At 55.8% G+C, this 19,514-nt stretch overlaps 1 pseudogene; it reads left to right on the forward strand.

Annotated features, from left to right (window-relative positions):
- Positions 1 to 230: 230 nt before the first annotated feature.
- LOC130133964 (5.8S ribosomal RNA) lies at positions 231 to 374 on the forward strand (annotated as a pseudogene).
- The last annotated feature ends 19,140 nt before the right edge of the window (positions 375 to 19,514 follow it).

The following is a 19,514-nucleotide window of genomic DNA, read 5'->3' on the forward strand; positions in this document are numbered from 1 at the left end:
GGCTGGCTTCGGGGGATTGGTTCCTCCGGTCTGGTGTATTGATTAGTGGCGACCGGTGTTTCTTGCTGAGCGCAGTGACATGAGGCTACCTGGTTGATTTTCTCAAACACGGCTGCAGAGGACCTCCGCTGGCTCGGTGCGTGGCGGAGCGCCCGGAGTTGGGTTTTCTTGGGAACATGCCTGTGTTCGGATGAGTAGTCAATTGCTGACGCTTTGAAAGTGCAGCGTACAAGTCTTAGCGGTGCATCACTCGGCTCTTGCCTCGATGAGGAATGCGGCTAGTTGCGAGAACTAATGTGAATTGCAGGACACAATCATCGACACTTTGAACGCACTTTGCGGCCCCGCTAGAGACCACTCCTGTCTGTGCGTCGCTTTGCCATCAATCGCGAAAGAGAGGGTAAACTCTTCCACCCGCGGCTGGGGTGTCGCAAGCTTCCGCGCTTTCGTCTCCCACAAGTTAAGATGCTTACGCGTGTGGGTCGGGGTTTCCGTGAGCTGTACGCCTGCCCGTCAGCCTCGCACACGCGCCATCTATGGTCCTCTTCTGTGGCACATCCTTCTGCCAGGATGAGAGAATAAGTGTGGACACCAGGCGCGCAAATTAGCCACTCACTCCCACAGGCGATGTCGGCTACTTACCCGACCCGTCTTGAAACACGGACCAATGAGTCTGACGCGAGCGCGAGTCTGAGAACTTTACGGAACCCCGTGGTGCAATGAAAGTGAGGGTCGGTGCGCGCCCGGCAGTCCGCGCACAACCGGCCCGTCTCGCCCACACCGTCGGAGATGTGGAGCATGAGCGCTTGCGACAGGAAGCGAACTATGCCTGTGTAGGGTGAAGTCAGACTATAGATAGCGGCGAAAGACTAGTCGAACCATCTAGTAGCTGATCCCCTCCGACGTTTCCCTCAGGATAACTGGCGCTTTGAAACCGAAGTTTTATCTGGTAAAGCGAAGGGTTAGAGGTGTTGTGGCCGAAACGATGGCTGAACAACCATAAGTTAACCCTCCGTTAACCTGCCAGGGCAACCCTAACTTAACCCTCAATTCCTGGGGTGAATTTTGTCCCCCATACGTTGAGAAACGGGACCGATGGCTACACCGCTTTATAGCTACACAGCGAGAGGTTAACCTCTTCCACCCCCGGCTGGGGTGGCGCAAGCTTCCGCCCTTTCGTCTCCCACAAGTTACGATGTTTCGATTTCAGCGCAGCCCTTCTATGCTCCGTTCTCCCACACACGCCCTCCGTGCGCCTTGGCTACTGTGAAAAACTGGATGTAACTTAACTTTCTGCTTTTAAATCTGCAAGGCTTTAAATCCAAACTTAAAACTCATCTTTTTGCCTTAGCTTACAATTAGTTGCCTTGTAGAGCCGAATGAACGGAGAAGACCGTAGGTTCACACTTTAGCCGTGTAGGCAACTTTCTTTAATCCACGGTAAATCAGAGAGACAACAAAACCACAGCTCGACTGAGCGGAGGCGGCAAGAATAACCAGACCCCTGGCTGGGCAACCATAACTTAACCCTTAGTTCTTGGGGTGAATTCTATCCCCAATACGTGTCAACCACATGAGTCCCCCCAGAATTCGCCCTAGTAATCGCAGTCAGGCAGGCGCGGGGGCCGACAGGCCGTCCGCGGCGGCTCCGGGTAACAGGGGCGGAGTGTCTCTGGGAGGCATTGACGCGGGCCTGAGGAGCAGAAGAGGCGGAGCCGGGGGACGACCGCGACGAGGAGGTTGGGTTAACTCCAACGGCTGCGTCAAGTCCAGGTGTGCGGGTTTAACTTGGTCCACTGAAACATGCTTGGCCGTGCCCCCAAAATCCACCACCAGGTGCTTAGTTCCCCGTTCCAGGCCGCGGCCGTCATAAGGGGGTTGCAGAGGGGGGCAGTGTGCGTCGTGACGCATGAACACGTAGTCCGCTGACTGCAGACCTGGGGGCACCTGGGACACCGGAGCGCCGTGTTGGGCGGTAGGGACGGGTGTGAAAGCTCTGACCCCGTCCAGCAAGGAGGCTCGTTGGTCCACAGCTGACCAGGAACGCGTTGCGTTCGGCATGAAATCGCCTGGGACTCGCAGCGGCGTGCTGTACACCAGCTCCGCAGAGGAGGCTTGTAGGTCTTCCTTCGGGGCGGTCCGCAGGCCCAGCATGACCCATGAGAGCTTATCGACCCAGTTGCAGTCCTTGAGAGTAGCCCGAAGCGCAGCCTTCATGGACCGGTGGAAGCGCTCACATAGGCCGTTCACCTGAGGGTGGTAGGCGGTAATGCGATGAAGCTTGACGCCCAGAGCCTCACCCACAGCATTCCATAGCTCTGAGGTAAACTGCGGCCCGCCCGCGGTCATATGAAAGGTGGGCAGGCGTACCGAAACGTGAGACCCACGACCTAATAAAAGCCCGGGCCATATCAGCAGACGTCGTGGATGCCAGGGGAACAGCTTCAGGCCAGCGCGTAGTCCTGTCCACCACAGTGAAGAGGTAGGTGAACCCATGGGAGGGGGGTAGAGGACCACCAGGTCGACGTGGACATGGTCAAATCGTCTCTCCGGTACTGCGAAGCGTTCCAGGGGCGCCTTAATGTGGCAGTGTATCTTAGCCCGCTGACAGGCAACACACGAGTCGGCTCACGCTTTCACGTCACTAAGTCCCTCCCACACAAACTTAGCAGAGGTCAGGCGCACGGATGGCTTACCGCCTGGATGAGGGAGGCCGTGCACAGCTTCAAACACGGGGCGTCTCCAGCTGTGCGGGACGATGGGCCTGGGCTGTCCTGTGGAGACGTCACACAGGAGGGTGACACCTGTGTCGCTGAAAGGAATGTCCTGCAGGCAGAGCCCCGTGTCGAGGTGGACCGCTTCTATCACTGCCCTAGAGAGGCAGTCAGCTACCTGGTTAGATTTACCAGCGACGTGCTGGATGTCGTTAGTGAATTCCGAAATGTAGGAGAGTTGTCGCTGCTGGCGAGCGGTCCATGGCTCGGCCGTCTTGGACACAGCGAACGTGAGAGGCTTGCGGTCCACGTACGCAGTAAACTCGCGGCCCTCTAGCAGGAAACGCAAATGCCGGACGGCGAGCCAGAGACCGAGGAAGTTCCCTGTCAAAAGTACTATACTTGCGCTCTCGGGGTGTAAGCTGGCGACTGAAAAAGACCAAAGGCTGCCAAGCCCCCTCACCCACCTACTGCTCGGGAACCGCACCAACAGCATAGTTCGATGCTGTAGGTGAAGGATGCGCTAGCAGGGTAGCCTGGGAGAGCGCAGCTTTAGTCTCGGTGAACGCACGGTCCCGCTCTGCTGTCCAGCCGACCGCCTGGTTGGGGGACTTGCCTTTCAGCGCCTCGTACAGTGGCCGGATGATAAAGGCGGCTCGGGGAATGAAGCGGTGGTAGATGTCACCATCCCGCTAAACTCCCTGAGCGCACGAGCTGTTTGGGGGCGCGGAAAGGCCGCCACCGCTTCCACCTTTGAGAGCAGGGGGACTGCCCCGTCCCCAGTGATGCGGTGCTCGAGGAAATCGAAGTGCCCGAACCGGCACTTCGCAGGGTTGACGCTCAGCCCATGTTGGCTGAGGCGTGTGAAGAGGGCATGTGGATGGGACAGGTGTTCTTCCTCGCAGGCGCTGGCGATGAGTATGTCGTCCAAATAGACGAAGAGGGAAGGAAGACCACGGAGCACTGAATCCATCAGCCGCTGAAAGGACTGGGCCGCATTTTTGAGTCCAAATGGCATTCGTAGGAATTCAAATAGGCCGAATGGGGTAGTCACCGCTGTCTTGGGGATGTCCGAGGGGTGCACGGGAACTTGATGTTAACCACGGACCAGGTCGACTTTTGAGAAGACGCGTTTGCCAGACAGGTTTGCAGAGAAGTCCTGGATATGCGGGACAGGATAGCGGTCGGGCGTGGTGGCGTCATTTAGTCGGCGGTAGTCCCCGCATGGGCGCCAACCTCCATCAGGCTTAGCGGCGGATGATCCCCATCCGTTCCAGGTGCTCGAAGTCAGACTTGGCAATGGCGAGTTTGTCTGAGAGAGAGTTGGCTAGACCTGCATAGGCCGCTTCCCCCCGCGTACATGCGAAGGAGGAGAAGGTTAAGGCATCGACCAGACGGCTGTTCTGAATGTCCACTAGCAAAACCGTAAACGCACAAAAAATTAGCTCCGAGGAGGGGAAGCGTTACATTGGCCATGGTGAACTCCCACGTGGAACGTTGTCCACCAAAACACAGTTCTACAGACCGCACGCCGTAGGTGTGGATAGGGCTGCCGTCAGCCGTCGCCAACTGGGGGCCCCGCCCATGATGTCGACGTCAGTAGCAGGGAGCACGCTTCTCTGTGCGCTCGTGTCACAGAGAAATCGCCGACCGGAGATGGTGTCGAGGATGAAGAGTAGCCTGCTCGTATCGCAACACTCATGGCCACTACCGAGTGTTGGCCCTCTCGTTTCCCGTCGGCCTGTAGTTGCAGGGGGAACGGCACCGTTTAGCTTTCGCACCACGTCGAGCGTGGTACATAGAGTCCAGAGCGCTTGTAGCGGTCTGACGCTGTGGCGCCACCGTCATGCCACGCCCGCGATGTCGGCGGGGGGCCAGAGAAGGTAGGAGCCAGCACCCCGGCATGGGAGGAACGTTGTGTAGCGACGAAGAATCGGTCAGCCTCCTTTGCCAGCTCACGGGGATCAGTGATGGTGGAGTTAGCCAGCGCAGTCTGGACGTGGGGCGGCATGTTGCGCATAAACAGGAAACATGGCTTTTCTTGACCCAGTAGGATTAACATCCTGCTCATGAGCTCCGATGGTTTGCCATCTCCCAAGCCATGAATTGCGAAGAGGCGACGTGCTCTCTCCGTTGTTGACAGTTCAAAAGTTTCAAGGAGGAGATGTTTAAGTGCCGCGTATTTACCATCGGCCGGTGGGTTGGTTATGAAAGCGCTTATCCTGGAAGCCGTAGCGCACCCCAGCCTGCGCGAACCATGTAGCCGCGCAAGACTCCCAAAACTCGGGTAGCTTAATTGCAACGGCGTTCGTAGCCATAATGTGTGTGGTTTCAGAAAACTTATCCGAAAACCGACTTCGGGGTCACTAGTGTAGAGCCGAAGGAACGGAGAAGACCGTAGGTTCACACTTTAGCCGTGTAGGCAACTTTCTTTAATCCACGGTAAATCAGAGAGACAACAAAACCACAGCTCGACTGAGCGGAGGTGGCAAGAATAACCAGAAAACTGGCTGGGCAACCATGACTTAACCCTTAGTTCCTGGGTTGAATTCTGTCCCCAATACGTGTCCACCACAGCCTTTAAGATGAGTGCTTCACAACCTGTACTGGATGGCGGGTTGGTTTTCTGTCTCAATGCCATGTGGACACTGCTTGGCATCATGTTCATAAATGTTATGTCCATTATAATTCTGTTATCCTCTTTCAATGTTGTATTGTGTAAACTGCGTGAACACAACATCCATTGCACGCTGTCCGTCTTGGGAGAGAGATCCCTCCTCTGTTGCTCTCCCTGAGGTTTCTTCCTACTTTTTCTCCCCGTTAAAGGGGTTTTTAGGGAGTTTTTCCTCATCCGATGAGAGGGTCTAAGGACAGGATGTTGTGTTGCTGTTAAGCCCACTGAGGCAAATTTGTGATGTTGGGCTGTACAAATAAATTTGATTTGATTCTTTACAGTACATCTCCCCATGAGGGGGGTGTACTGTAAAAAAAAGTGCAGAGTTGGGGGTACCAGGGGCGCGCGAAGCCTTGGCTCGTCTCCCTAGGAATGTTGCCGCTGGAGAGCAGTGGCGGTGACGGCAGCCATATCATCTGCTGCTGTTCTCTCTCTCGCACACGTAAAGAACTCAGGTTTGGGTCAAAACAAATCGAATTTCAAAGAGAATAAAACTTAAAAATAAATGACTTGGTCTTTTTTAGTTGTATTTATTTTTTTGGGGGGGGGGGGTAATATATTCTTTTGTTTACGGTTCCGTCTGTTTAACCCAGCCACTGGCAGTACAGTAAGTAAACCTTTGCTCTCCCGGAGCCCGTTACCAGTTCGTGCCGTAACATCCTCGTTGAAGTGGATTTGCTATTGTGGCGAATTCTACTAGAGTGTTTCTACTGCGCACTGAGGTGAGAGGCGGCCGACCAGGGAGCCGAGTCGAGGCCTTCACTCCCGGGTGGGAAAGGCCGTGGACGGTGTCGAAAACTCGGCGCCGCCAGGAAGCAGGCACCAGGGGGCGCAGTTGACCGGTGGGGATGTCACAGAGGAGGGTGGTGTTGGCCGCGTCGAACGTCACGTCCTCCAGCCGTAGCGCCGTAGGGGTCGACCGGTAGTCTTGAACGGTCGCGTCCTTGGGTTGGTCCGCTGCCATAGCGGCGTAGTCGAGTCCCAAGTGAACGGCGTTAACAACTGCCCGTGAAAGGCAGTCGGCGACGAAGTTATCCTTGCCCGACACGTGTTGTATGTCCGTGGTAAACTCGGAAACCGCCGCGAGATGGCGCTGCTGACGCCCAGACCACGGTTCTGAGGTTTTGGCCATACAGAACGTCAGCGGTTTGTGGTCCACGAAAGCGGTGAACTGTCGGCCCTCCAATAGGAACACGGCCCCCACGGCGTAGTCGGAGGTATCCGTTGTAAGGGCTATGGGGGTGGTAGGCGACTGGTGAGCTAGCAGCGCAGCGTTGGCCAGCGCGGTCTTGGCGGCCACAAAAGCCTCGTCCATCCCCGAAGACCAGTCCAGCTCGTCCTTAGACTTCTTACCCCGCAGGGCCTCATACAGGGGACGCATGATGTGGGCGGCACGGGGCAGGAAACGGTTATAAAAGTTCACCATGCCCAGGAATTCCTGCAGCGACTGTACAGTGCGGGGGCGGGGGAACATGGTGACAGCCTCAACCCTGGCAGGGAGGGGAACGGCCCCCTGTGGAGTGATGTGGTGCCCGAGGAAGGTGATGGACGACTCCCCGAACTGACACTTAGCTGGGTTGATGATGAGGCCGTGTTCGCTGAGCCTGTCGAACAGCTGTCTGAGGTGCGTCATGTGTTCCTCCGCCGACGCGCTGGCCACGAGGATGTCGTCTAGGTACACAAACAAAAATGGCATGTCGCGGAGCACAGAATCCATAAGGCGCTGAAACGTCTGCGCCGCCCCTTTAAGACCGAAAGGCATACGTAAGAACTCAAAGAGCCCAAAGGGTGTGATGACAGCCGTTTTTGGGACATCCAGTGGGTGGACCGGCACTTGGTGATACCCCCGCACTAAGTCGATTTTGGAATAGATGGCAGCGCCCGCCAGGTGGGTAGAGAAATCTTGTATGTGCGGTATGGGGTACCGGTCGGGGGTTGTGGCATTGTTTAGGCGACGGTAGTCCCCGCACGGGCGCCAACCCCCGTCGGCCTTAGTAACCATGTGAAGAGGGGAAGCCCGGGGGCTGTCAGAACGGCGGACAATGCCGAGGCGCTCCATAGTCGAAAACTCCTCCCTGGCTATTGCGAGCTTGGCCGAGTCGAGGCGTCGGGCGCGGGCGTAAACTGGGGGGCCCACTGTGGTGATATGATGTTCCACGCCGTGCTTGGCCACCGCCGAGGAGAAGGTGGGTGTGGTGAGCTCGGGGAAATTGGCGAGCAGGCGTTGGTATGGATCCCCGGTGGAGAGTGTGTTAGCGAGGCACAGCGCTCCAGCCCCCCCAAGCGTGCAGGGGTATGACGCAAAAGAGACGGCATCAATCACGCGACAGTTTTTAACATCCACCAGCAGTTTGAAAGCACAGAGGAAATCCGCACCTAGGAGCGGGGTGGATACAGCAGCCATCACAAAGTCCCAGCCGAAACGTCGGCCGCCAAAACACACGTCCACATGTCTGATACCGTACGTCCGAATGGACGTGCCGTTGGCGGCGTCCATCTGGGGGCCGTGACTGTCGGTCATCGTGTCCACAGCTTGTGCTGGTAGTACGCTGCGTTGAGCGCCAGAGTCAACCAGCAGCCGCCGGCCCGACAAGGAGTCTCTGATGAACAGCAGCTTGCAGTCACGGCCGGCGCCCATAGCCATTAACGAGCGCCGGCCTTGGCGTTTCCCTGAACCCTGTAACTGCAGGGTTTGCGACACTGTTTTGCTTTTGCCCCAAACCTGGCATGGTAATAACAGAGGCCGTCGTCAGGTTGGCGGCAGACTGTCACCGCAGCAAAGGTGTCCATACAGTCGTACACAGGTGGTGGTGGGGCGGTCTTGTGGGGTAGCAGGGCATGCACAAACTGTTGCCGGTTGGCCAGGAAAACCCTGTCTGCTTTAGCAGCCAGAGAACGGTAGTCCTTGGAGGCGGCGAGAGGAGAACTGGCCAGTGCTGTGCGTACAGGTGCGGGGAGCTGCCTCAGAAAAATGTGTGTGAAAAGAAAGGCCGGATCAGCCGATCCCAGCACAGACAGCATTTTTTCCATTAACTCAGACGGTTTGCCGTCGCCGAGGCCATTCAGGGACAGTAAACGGTCTGCCTTCTCCAGCTCCGACAGTTCAAATAGTTTCAGGAGGAATGTCTTTATAGCATTGTACTTGCCAGCAGCTGGCGGAGCTTCCAACAGCGTCATTGCTCGCGCCGTTGTCGATGCGTCTAACGCCGCCACTACGTGGAAGTACTGCGTTGCATCCTGCGTTATCCCTCTCAGCTGGAACTGGGCTTCCACATGTTGAAACCACGGCCGTGGATTATGCTGCCAAAAGTCGGGTAGCTTCACAGTAGCGGCGTAAATGCTAGCGTTAGCAATAGCCATGTTGTTAGCACCGGCGTCGGAAGCGGGTACCGCGGCAGCATTATTCCCGGCGTCTTCATTGTCAGACATACTCGTATTAGTAGTTCGACCACGTCGGGGTCACCAATGTGGAATTAGAAAACAACGAGACAGGAGACGTGAGAGTAGACGTAGTCGAGGTAGTTTACTAGCTCCAACTTAGCATGTCATACATTCGACAACGACACTGAACTGTGAACCGGAAGCGGAAGTGCATTATCTGACCCCTCGCCTCTTCCCTTAAAGGTACAACGTCCTCTTAGGTGAATGTCTCTCGCTATATAGATGTGGGTCACCACAACATATGTGTTTCAGATAGCGGTGATGTGGTGGAAGGTAATGGGGACGTTATGAGAGAAGTTGTATTAGACAACATGCTATTTCCCACCATGAGGGTAAAGAGTTGGCGAATAGATAAGGTCGCTTCGGTGGCCAAGAAAAGGGGGGGGGGCTAAGACCCATAAAAACTTGTCTGTTTTGACTTGCGGTCATTAAAAGCTTACTTGTTATCTCCGAAAGGTTGGCTAAGAAGTCCATTATTTAAACAAGTCACAACGGTGTCAGAAGTGGGATGGACTTCTTTAGAGAGCAAACGTTGGCCGAAGGGCGTAACCGAAAGTCGGCCGGTGAGCGCATGGAAATCGCTGCTCTCGAAAAGGAGATCAGAAGTCTGCTCTGTCTGCCAGATGGGAGTAGCGCAGTGCGGCCTCAGGAAGGGGGAGACCCGTGCCCACCCCTGAGTGCGGTAGACGCGCTGGGTAATGTCCGAGGGGCGGAGTCCCAAGGAAATGGAAAATGTCTTCTCTTTCAGAGCGAGTCCAATGAGGAGTCCCCGCCGCGGCCTGCCCCGACTGTGCGACGAAAAACAGCAGGCGCTTCAAGCCACGGGGAAGCCACCAGAAGCAAGTTGGACATGACCCGTGGAGAGACAGCCACCAGCGGCGGCCATCAGGAGCAAGTTGGGCACGACTGGAGAGTATGTCACCAGGGGGAAACATCAGCAGCAAGCTGGACAAGATCTACAGAGAGGGAACTTCAACCCAAGTTACACACTGCCCCATTTGCCACTACTGGAGAGTGGAACACACCTTGCAGATATGGTTCCAGTACAAACCTCACCAACTGTACCCGACCCCTGGCCAAGCCCAAACACTCCCTCCGTGAAGTTGGGGCACTACGACGGGAGCTCCAGCTGGGAAGGATTCCTTGCTCAGTTCAACACGATTGCTAGGGTGATGAGATGGACAGAAAATCAACAAGTAGTCAACCTAGCAGTAGCCCTGGAGGGAGAAGCAAGGCAGGCACCTGGCGGCTGGAGAGATATCACTGGGGGCGCTAACCACTGCCCTGGGTCGCCGGTTTGGCAACACCCAATCGTTGATTAGCCTCCGGGATCAACTCCATTCAAGACAGAGACAAGGCCAGGAGAAGTTGGGTAACCTGGTGGCTGACATTCAACGCCTGGTTAGCCATGCGTATCTTGATATACCCCAATCTGCCATCCAATGCCTGAGCCTGGATTCCTTCCTACGGGCTTTACAGCCACCTCACCTCAGGCAACAGGTGCGGCTTGCAAAGCCACTCACCATTGAAGAGGCGCTGCGTAGGGCAGAGGAGGTGGAGGCCATTATGGCGGAAAAAGGAGCGGCCCCAACACTGCACCATCATGTGCGGGCACTGCAGGAAAGTGAAGAGGGGCCACGCACATTCGTCCAGGCAACACGACGAGCAGAGACATTTCTGTGCCGGGGCTGTGGGCACCAAAGAAGGCAGTGTCAGAAGACAAACACACGCTTTTACCAACGAGTACGGAGGCCTGTCACCCAAGTAGTCGTGTAATGTCCGTAGACGCCTTGTCTTACTGACATAAGAATAATTCAAGAACGAGCCGACTTCGTAGGTTCTTAACTGTGTAGCTTTTACTAGCGTTCATCCGACATACAACCTTCATAACATGCGCTTCTAACTTCCTCGTCTCACTTCCTGTATACGTCACACGCACTGCACGTACACCCGTGAGTAGGTCAAGTTAAACACGTGGCCTTTCATTCATTACATCTCCCCCTCTAAGATGATTTTCTAACCTGTATATCACCCCCCTTTTCACAAAAAAAATAAAAAATCCCCCACAGTACACAAGTCCATACGCCTCACAAATCCAGCCGGATTGCTGGCTTGCTCACCCTGCCAGAGCGAGTAACATATGGTGTGGAAGTTGGCATTTCTGCTGCTCGGGACTCATCCGTGTTTCCACTCTCCCCTGGAGTGACATGGTCAGGATCCCTGCTGACAAAGGTGAGTGTTTTAGGTGTGGCCAACAGGTGGCGCCTGTTCCTTCTGTAATGTTCACCTTGAGCTGTCTCTACTATGTAGGATCTGGGAGTGGAGCTCTGACTGTGAACAACTGCTGGCATTGTCCATGTTTTCTGTCCATCAGGTTTGGTGAGTACTGCGTCACCCGAGTTCAGTGGGCGCAGTGTCCGCACGCCGTTCCTGCGGTTGTAGTAGAAAGCCTGCCTCGATTTGGCTGCGGCGTCAGCGGTTTTGATCAGTTCCTCTTTAGGCCAGGCCGGTTTCAGGTTATGCTGCAATGTGGGTAAGGTGGTTCTGAGTCTCCTACCCATGAGCAATTCCGCTGGACTGGCTCCAGTGGAAGAAGAGGGTGTAGCTCTGTATGTCAACAGGGCGAGGAGAGGGTCTTCCTGCCTTAATATGCTTTTGGCTATCTGAACAGCCCTCTCTGCCTGTCCATTACTCTGGGGGTAGTGTGGGCTTGAAGTCACATGGATGAAATCATAATCCTCACTGAACCTCCTCATCTCTTCTGAAACTAGCTGTGGCCCATTATCACTAACTACAATTTCAGGGATACCAAAACGTGCAAATGTAGCCTTCAGCCTAGCTACAACCTGACTGCTAGTAGTTGTTGGTAGATTTAGGATCTCCAAAAACCTGGAATAATAGTCAGACACTATCAAGTAGTTTTGCTTTTTGTACTCACACAGGTCTATGCCAACTTTCTGCCATGGTCTGGATGGGAGCTCACTTGACATTAAAGGCTCTTTTCTCTGTGTGTTCTTGTGTTCTCTGCAGAATTGACATTGCTGTATCTTTGTTGTAATGTGCTCTGTCATTTTGGGCCACCACACTGACTGGCTAGCTCTCTCTCTGCACTTAACTATCCCCTGGTGCCCGTCGTGTATTCTGTCTAAGATCACCTCCCTCATCTCTGTGGGAATGACGATACGACTGCCTCTGATGACTAAACCATCTACCGCAGATAACTCCCCTCTCACCTGATAAAAGTCTCTGACTGTCTCCGGCACTTTATCGACATACTCAGGCCAGCCGTGTCTGATGAAGCCCAACACTGTCTGGAGCTGCAGATCCCCATCCGTGCTCTGTTTTATCTCCTGCATCCTTTGAGGTGTGGCAGGCACCTGGCACACGATGGCATCAATATGCGCTGCAACATCATCATGAGAAGCACCATCTCCGTAGCACTGCTCTGGGCCTCTGGAGAGTGCATCAGCCACAGCTAAAGTCTTGCCTGGTGCGTATTCAGCCACTGCATTGAAACGCATCAGCCTCATTAACAGTCTCTGGCACCTAATGGGCACATTATCCAAGTATTTGCTGTTCATGAGAGGCACTAGTGGTTTATGATCGGTGACAAGTCTGAAATTGTCAAGCCCAAACAAGTACTTCTCGAACCTTTCACATGCCCAGACGCTGGCTAAGCACTCTTTCTCGATCTGTGCGTACCTTGTCTCTGCGTCACTCAGCCGTCGGGAGCAGTAGGCCACGGGCTTCCAGTGTTCCCCATGCTGCTGGAGCAGAACGCCTCCCAGCCCGTAGCTGCTGGCATCTGCTGACACCACCGTAGCCTTAGTGACGTCGTAAAAGGTGAGTACCGGGGCGGTGGCGAGTGCTGCTTTAAGGTCTTGGAATGCTGTGTTCTGTGCAGGTCCCCACAGCCACTCTGTCGTTGCTTTAAGCAGTCCATAAAGCGGCTGACCTACAGTGGACAGCTCTGGGACGTATTTTGCCAAATAGTTCACCATCCCGAGGAACCTCTTGAGTTCCGTCACGTTCTGGGGCTGAGGAAAGTTCTCTATTCCGGCCACTTTGTCCGGGTCAGGTCTGATGCCTGCCTCGTTGGTGATATGACCAAGGAAGCGGACTTGTTTCTGTTTGAACTTGCATTTCGCTTGGTTCAGTTTGAGACCTGCTGTTTCAATGACCCCCAGCGCCTCTGCTGGGCGCCTGTCATGGATTTCCTCAGTCTCTCCATGTATAAGGATGTCATCCATGTACACCTCTGTGCCCTCTAGCCCGGTCAGAGTTTCCGCCATCTTTCTCTCGAAAATCTCTGGAGCACTCGTTATACCAAATGGAAGGCGGCAGAAAGCATACCTCCCAAATGGGGTGATGAAAGTGGTGAGCCCCCTGCTGTCTTCATGCAAGGGGATCTGGTAAAACCCACTTGCTGCATCCAACGTTGTGAAGAACTTTGACCCTGCGAGCCTTGGCATTATTTCCTCCATAGTGGGCAGCACATATTTCTCACGTTTCACCGCTCGATTCAGCCTCCTGAGGTCAGCGCAGCAGCGAACCTCTTTCTTGTTCGGTTTCAGCACCGGCACCATAGCGGCGCACCATTCTGTGGGCTGAGTCACTTTTTCAATAATGCCCTCATTTTCCATGCGCTGCAGTTCTTTCTTAACCAGTGGTACAAGTGGCAGCGGTATCCGTCTGGCTGTATGCACCGCGTATGGCTGGGCACCCTCCACCAGAGCTATTTTCACTGGGTCTGTTTTCAGCAGTCCACTTGAACCGAAAACTCCACTGACCTCATTCATCCACTTCACTAGACCCATCTCCACTGCCTCTGGACGACTCAGCAGACAGCTGCCTCTCCCCTTGATCACATACACTGGAAAGGAGTATTGTTTCTCCTTGTAGTTGGTTGTGGCTTGAAACTGTCCTATGCAGCTGATGTTTCCACCTGGGCTTATGAAGCATGTGTCAGGAGGTCCCAGTTTTATGTTTGGCTTCAGCTTTTTAAATGTCCCTTGGTTGATAACAGTAGCGTCAGCCCCCGTGTCAATTTTGAAGGTTATTGGTACATCACTTATTGTTAAACTAACAGTCCAATCTTCCTGACTGCTCTCTTTGCCAACTTCTCCCAGAAAGTACAGCTGTTTAACCTCTTCAGTGACTTCTCTCACCGCTTTAGAGTGACATACACGCTCCCAATGTCCCTTTTTATGACACTTGTTGCACTTACTGTTCGTTGCAGGACACTTCCGCTCATCGGTGCGCTGCGTCTTGCCGCACCTCCCGCATTCATCTACTTTGTTGGTTGCAGGTCTGCTGCCACCATGACGCTGTCCGCCCTTTTTGTTTTGGCGTTCGTCCCGCCATCGGACAACATTGACGTTAGCCAGCTGGGCCTCTGGTTGGTTAGCTTGGAGGCTGAGCTGCTTTGTTATTGCCTCCGCCTGGCGCACTTGTTCAATGACTTTCACCAGAGTAAGGTCCGCTGTGAGCTGGAACTGACGGGAGAGCACCTTATCTTTTATGCCCACTACCAGACGATCTCTGATATGTTCATCCCTCTTGTCCCCAAACTCACAGTGTTCAGACAGCTCATACAATGTCCGGATGTACATCTCCGCTGTCTCTCCTGGCTGCTGGCTACGTTGATAGAAGCACGCCCTCTCATGTATGATGTTACGGCGGGGAATAAAGTAGTCGTCGAACTTTTTCAGTACGATATCATAGTCCACTTTATCACCCTCCGCCGCGAAGTCAAACGAGCTGAATATATTTTCAGCCTCGCTGCCCATTGCATAAATCAGCGAACTCACTTGAATCTCCCCGTCGTCTTTATCCAGCTTTGTCGCGAGCCTGAAGCGCGAAAACCGTTGTTTCCACTCCGGCCATTCAACGGGGCAGTCAAACTTGAATTCACTCGGCGGATTAAACTTCGGCATGACCGCTCGTGTTCCGATACACAGACTATTCTGACACCATGTAATGTCCGTAGACGCCTTGTCTTACTGACATAAGAATAATTCAAGAACGAGCCGATTTCGTAGGTTCTTAACTGTGTAGCTTTTACTAGCGTTCATCCGAGTTACAACCTTCATAACATGCGCTTCTAACTTCCTCGTCTCACTTCCTGTATACGTCACACGCACTACACGTACACCCGTGAGTAGGTCAAGTTAAACACGTGACCTTTCATTCATTACAAGTCGCGTCTTCTGAACCGGGAAACGACCAAGTGTCGGCCTAGAGGGGGACTGGCCGGCCCACACAACCTCCCCCTGGAAGGCTGGGGGACATTCGTCCAGGTAAAGATGGGGAAGATGTTATGCTCGCGCACCAGAACCTGACCCGTGTGGCGAAACCCAAGACAGACAGACACGAGATGACTTCAAAATCCACAACGGGAGGTTTTATTGTGGGAGGGAAATGTATGGTGAAAAAAGGCGTTCTGTTAGTGGGATGTGTGAATAAACTATGTGTGGTGTCCCGTGGTTTGCGTGTATAACTATGTGTGAGTGTTTTTAGCCAATGTGTGGTGCGGTATGTAAATGACCAGGAGGTGTTGAAAAAATGTGCGTGCACCTGGCGAGAAAGTCCAGTCCGTGATCCAAGAGGGGTTGTCCGAGAAAGTCCAGGTCCGAGATCCGGGAAGTCGAGTCCGAAAGGAGGGGTCCAGATAGAGGGACAAGGGGGGAGATCGCAGAAGAGGTCCGGGGAGAAACGTGAAGGTCGCTGGGGACGAGGGAGCCGTGGAAATCGCGGAGGGAGAGTCTTGGGAGGAAACAGAGACACGAAGATAAGACACTGGGGAATAAACAGAATGCAAGGAACGCTGGAGGGCTTGTCAGAACTTTACCGCAGGGTTCAGTACGTCGAAGCACTGAGAGACGTTCTGGGAGGCTAATTGTAGAAGGCTGCCTGATTGCCACAGGTGTGCCTGATGGATGATGGCAAACACCTGGTGCAGTGCAGCGCTCGTCTCCTCAGAGCGCGAGCCGAGCGCTCGGATGTTTCCGGCACGTCCGAGCTGGGGGAGTGGCTTGAACGTGCCGGGGAGGCAGCTCGGGGCGGTGTAACCACAACAGGACCCCCCCCTCCTACGGGAGACACCGGGCGACCGTCCGATGGCGTTGGGGTGGGCCCGATAGAACTCCTCCAGGAGTGCGGGGTCAGCCAGGTAGGACCGGGGAACCCAGCTGCGGTCCTCGGGCCCATAGCCAACCCAGTCCACCAGGTATTGGTACCCACGCCCCCGGCGGCGTACGGCGAGTAGCTGGTCGACATCCCAGACCATGTCACCACCGTCGAGGACCCTGGGGGGTGGAGGAGCTTGGACAGGGGGAGACAGGGGGCTGGTGGCTACCGGTTTGAGGCGCGAGACATGGAAGACGGGATGGATCTTGAGTGAGTAGGGAGATGGAGACGCACCGCCGAAGGGTTGACGATGCGGTCGATGGTGTAGGGACCGACGTAGCGGGGAGCCAGCTTCCGGTTGAGGGTAGGGAGGGGCAGGTCCCGGGCCAAGAGCCATACCCTCTGGCCAGGTCGATAAGCTGGGGCCGGCACTCCGCCGGTTGGCGCTGCGCCGGGCCCGCTCTGTAGCTCGCAACATAGCGGCCCGGGCGGTCTTCCAAACGTGCCGACATCGGCGGAGATGGGCCCTCGTGGACGGGACCGCCACCTCCAACTCCTGATGGGGGAACAGAGGGGGTTGATAGCCCAGGGAACACTCGAAGGGGGACAAACCGGTAGCCGAACTCTCCATGGAGTTGAGCGAGTACTCCACCCAGGGCAGGTACTTGCTCCAGGAGGCGGGGCTGCTGGTGGTAACGCAACGCAAAGCCGCCTCCAGGGCTTGATTGGCCCGCTCTGCCTGCCCATTGGTCTGGGGGTGATACCCGGAGGAGAGGCTGACCGTGGCCCCAATCCCCTTACAGAAGGCCTGCCATACCTTCGAAGTGAACTGGGGACCACGGTCAGAGACAATGTCCAGGGGAATCCCATGGGGTCGGACGACGTGGGAGACGAGAAGGTCCGCCGTCTCGGCTGCAGAGGGGAGTTTGGTGAGGGCAACAAAGTGGACGGCCTTGGAAAACCGGTCGACAATGGTCAGAATGGTGTCATTGCCTTGGGACACGGGGAGGCCAGTTACAAAGTCCATTGCAATGTGGGACCAAGGTCGGCCGGGGACAGGAAGGGGGCGCAGGAGACCTGCTGGAGGGCGATGGAGAGCCTTGCTGCGGGCGCAGGTGGTGCAGGCTGCCAAGAACTCTCTGGTGTCTACCTCCATGGTGGGCCACCAGAAACCCCTGCGGATGAAGGCCGCCGTTCGGTAGACACCGGGGTGGCAGGCAAGATGGCTGGAGTGGCCCCACTCCAGCACCTGGGGCCGGACAGAGGGAGGCACAAATAGCCCGTTCCGGGGTCCATTGCCTGGGTCGGGCTGGGCGCGCTGGGCCCTTCTCACCACTGATTCGACCGCCCAGGTGACGACACCCACCACCCGGGCCGGGGGAAGGATGGTGTCTTGGGCGTCAGGGGACCCCACGGGAAACAGACGGGAGAGGGCGTCTGCCCTGACGTTCTTGGTGCCCGGGCGGTAGGTGAGGGTGAAGTCGAACCGGCTGAAGAAGAGAGCCCAGTGCGCCTACCTGGGGTTGAGCCTCTTAGCCGTCCGTACGTAGGTCAGGTTCTTGTGATCGGACCATACGATGAACGGCTGCCCTGCTCCCTTCAGCCAGTGTCTCCACTCCTCTAGGGCGGCGTGGACGGCCAGCAACTCCCTGTTGCCGATGTCGTAATTCTTCTCCGCAGGACTGAAACGCCGGGAGAAGAAGGCGCACGGGTGGATCTTCTGGTCCTCCTCCGACCGCTGGGAGAGGACGGCTCCCATGCCCGTGTCCGATGTGTCCACCTCCACGATGAACTGCCTGCACGGGTCCGGGTGGGCGAGCACCGGAGCCGTTGTGAACAGCCTCTTCAGGGCCAAGAAGGCGGCTTTTGCCTCCGAGGTCCAGAAGAAGGGGCGGAGGTTGGAGGTGAGTGCAGTGAGGGGGGCGGCCACACGGCTGAACCCCCAGATGAAGCGCCGGTAGAAGTTTGCAAACCCCAGGAAGCGCTGGAGTTGCGTCCTGTTGGTGGGCCGTGCCCACTCCTCCACTGCTCGGGTCTTCCTGGTGTCAGTGCGGACGAGCCCCTTCTCCACGATGTGGCCAAGGAACTCCACGGAGGCGGAGTGGAACACGCACTTCTCGGCTTTCACGAAGAGCCTGTTCTCCAGCAGCCGTTGGAGGACCAGGCGGACATGCTGGTGGTGTTCCTCCTCAGTCCTGGAAAACACGAGGATGTCATCCAGGTACACCACCGCGAACGTGTTCAGCATGTCCCGGAGCACGTCGTTGACCAATGCCTGGAAGACAGCCGGGGCGTTGGTGAGGCCGAAGGGCATAACGAGGTACTCGAAATGCCCTAGGTGGGTGTTGAAGGCCGTCTTCCATTCATCCCCTTCCCGGATGCGCACCAGGTGGTACGCGCTGCGCAGGTCCAGCTTCGTGAACACCGTGGCGTGAGTGAGTGGCTCGAACGTGGAACTCATAAGGGGGAGTGGATATTTATTTTTCACCGTGATATTATTTAGCGTTCGATAATCTATGCAAGGCCTCAGGCTGCCCTCCTTCTTTGCCACAAAAAGGAAGCCCGCCGCCACCGGGGAAGACGAGGGCCTTATGATTCCTGAGGCCAGGGACTCTGTGATATAATTGCGCATAGCCTCCTTCTCCGGGACAGATAGGTTATACAACCGACCGGTGGGAAGGGCGGCCCCGGGAAAGAGATCTATGGCACAATCATAGGGACGGTGAGGGGGGAGGGAAAGTGCACTGTCTTTACTAAATACAGGGGCTAAATCGTGATAAATGGAAGGAACACCAGTGAGATCCGTGGGAGGAGGCACGGGTCTGAGGCCGCTGGACGGGGAGTGGGCGGAGCGAAGGCAGTTGGCATGACACGCAACGCTCCAACCCAAAATCCGCCCTGTAGACCAAGAGATGTAGGGATCGTGCCGTTCCAACCACGGTCTTCCTAACACCAGGGGCGCTGTGGGGGCGTGCAAAACCAAGAAACGGATAGCTTCCACGTGATTACCCGAAAGCGTGAGGGTGAGGGAAGCAGTGCTGTGTGTGATCTTACCAAGTGAGCGACCATCTAGGGCTTGGGCTGTGAGGGGTGTGTCTAGGGGGACGAGTGGAATGCCGGCCTGCCGGGCCAGCGAGATGTCCATCAAACACTCGTCCGCCGCCGAATCCAGGAGTGCACCAACAGACAGTGAGTGGTTACCTCAGGTGAGAGTGACCGGAAAAAGGTGGTTGTGCTCCTTCTTGGGCTGGGGCTGAGGAAGGGTCGTCAGGCTCACTAGGACACCCCTCACTAGTGAGCCGGGTCTTTTTGGGCGAGTCGGGCAGGCCTTGATATAGTGGCCCGACCTCCCGCAGTAGAGGCAGAGGTGGCCATGCATCCTCTGCTCCCTAACCTCCAGCGGGAGCCGTGACCGACCCAACTGCATGGGCTCCTCCTCCGGCCTGGATCCAGAAGCCACCCAGGGTTGCGAGGGGGAATGTGAGGGTGGAGAGAGCCCACGGGACGCTGACCCAGGGAAGGCACCGGTAGGACGGACGGGGGTTGGTCTATGGGAG

Source organism: Lampris incognitus, unplaced genomic scaffold (genome assembly GCF_029633865.1).
Source record: "Lampris incognitus isolate fLamInc1 unplaced genomic scaffold, fLamInc1.hap2 scaffold_57, whole genome shotgun sequence".
Lineage (NCBI taxonomy): Eukaryota > Metazoa > Chordata > Actinopteri > Lampriformes > Lampridae > Lampris > Lampris incognitus.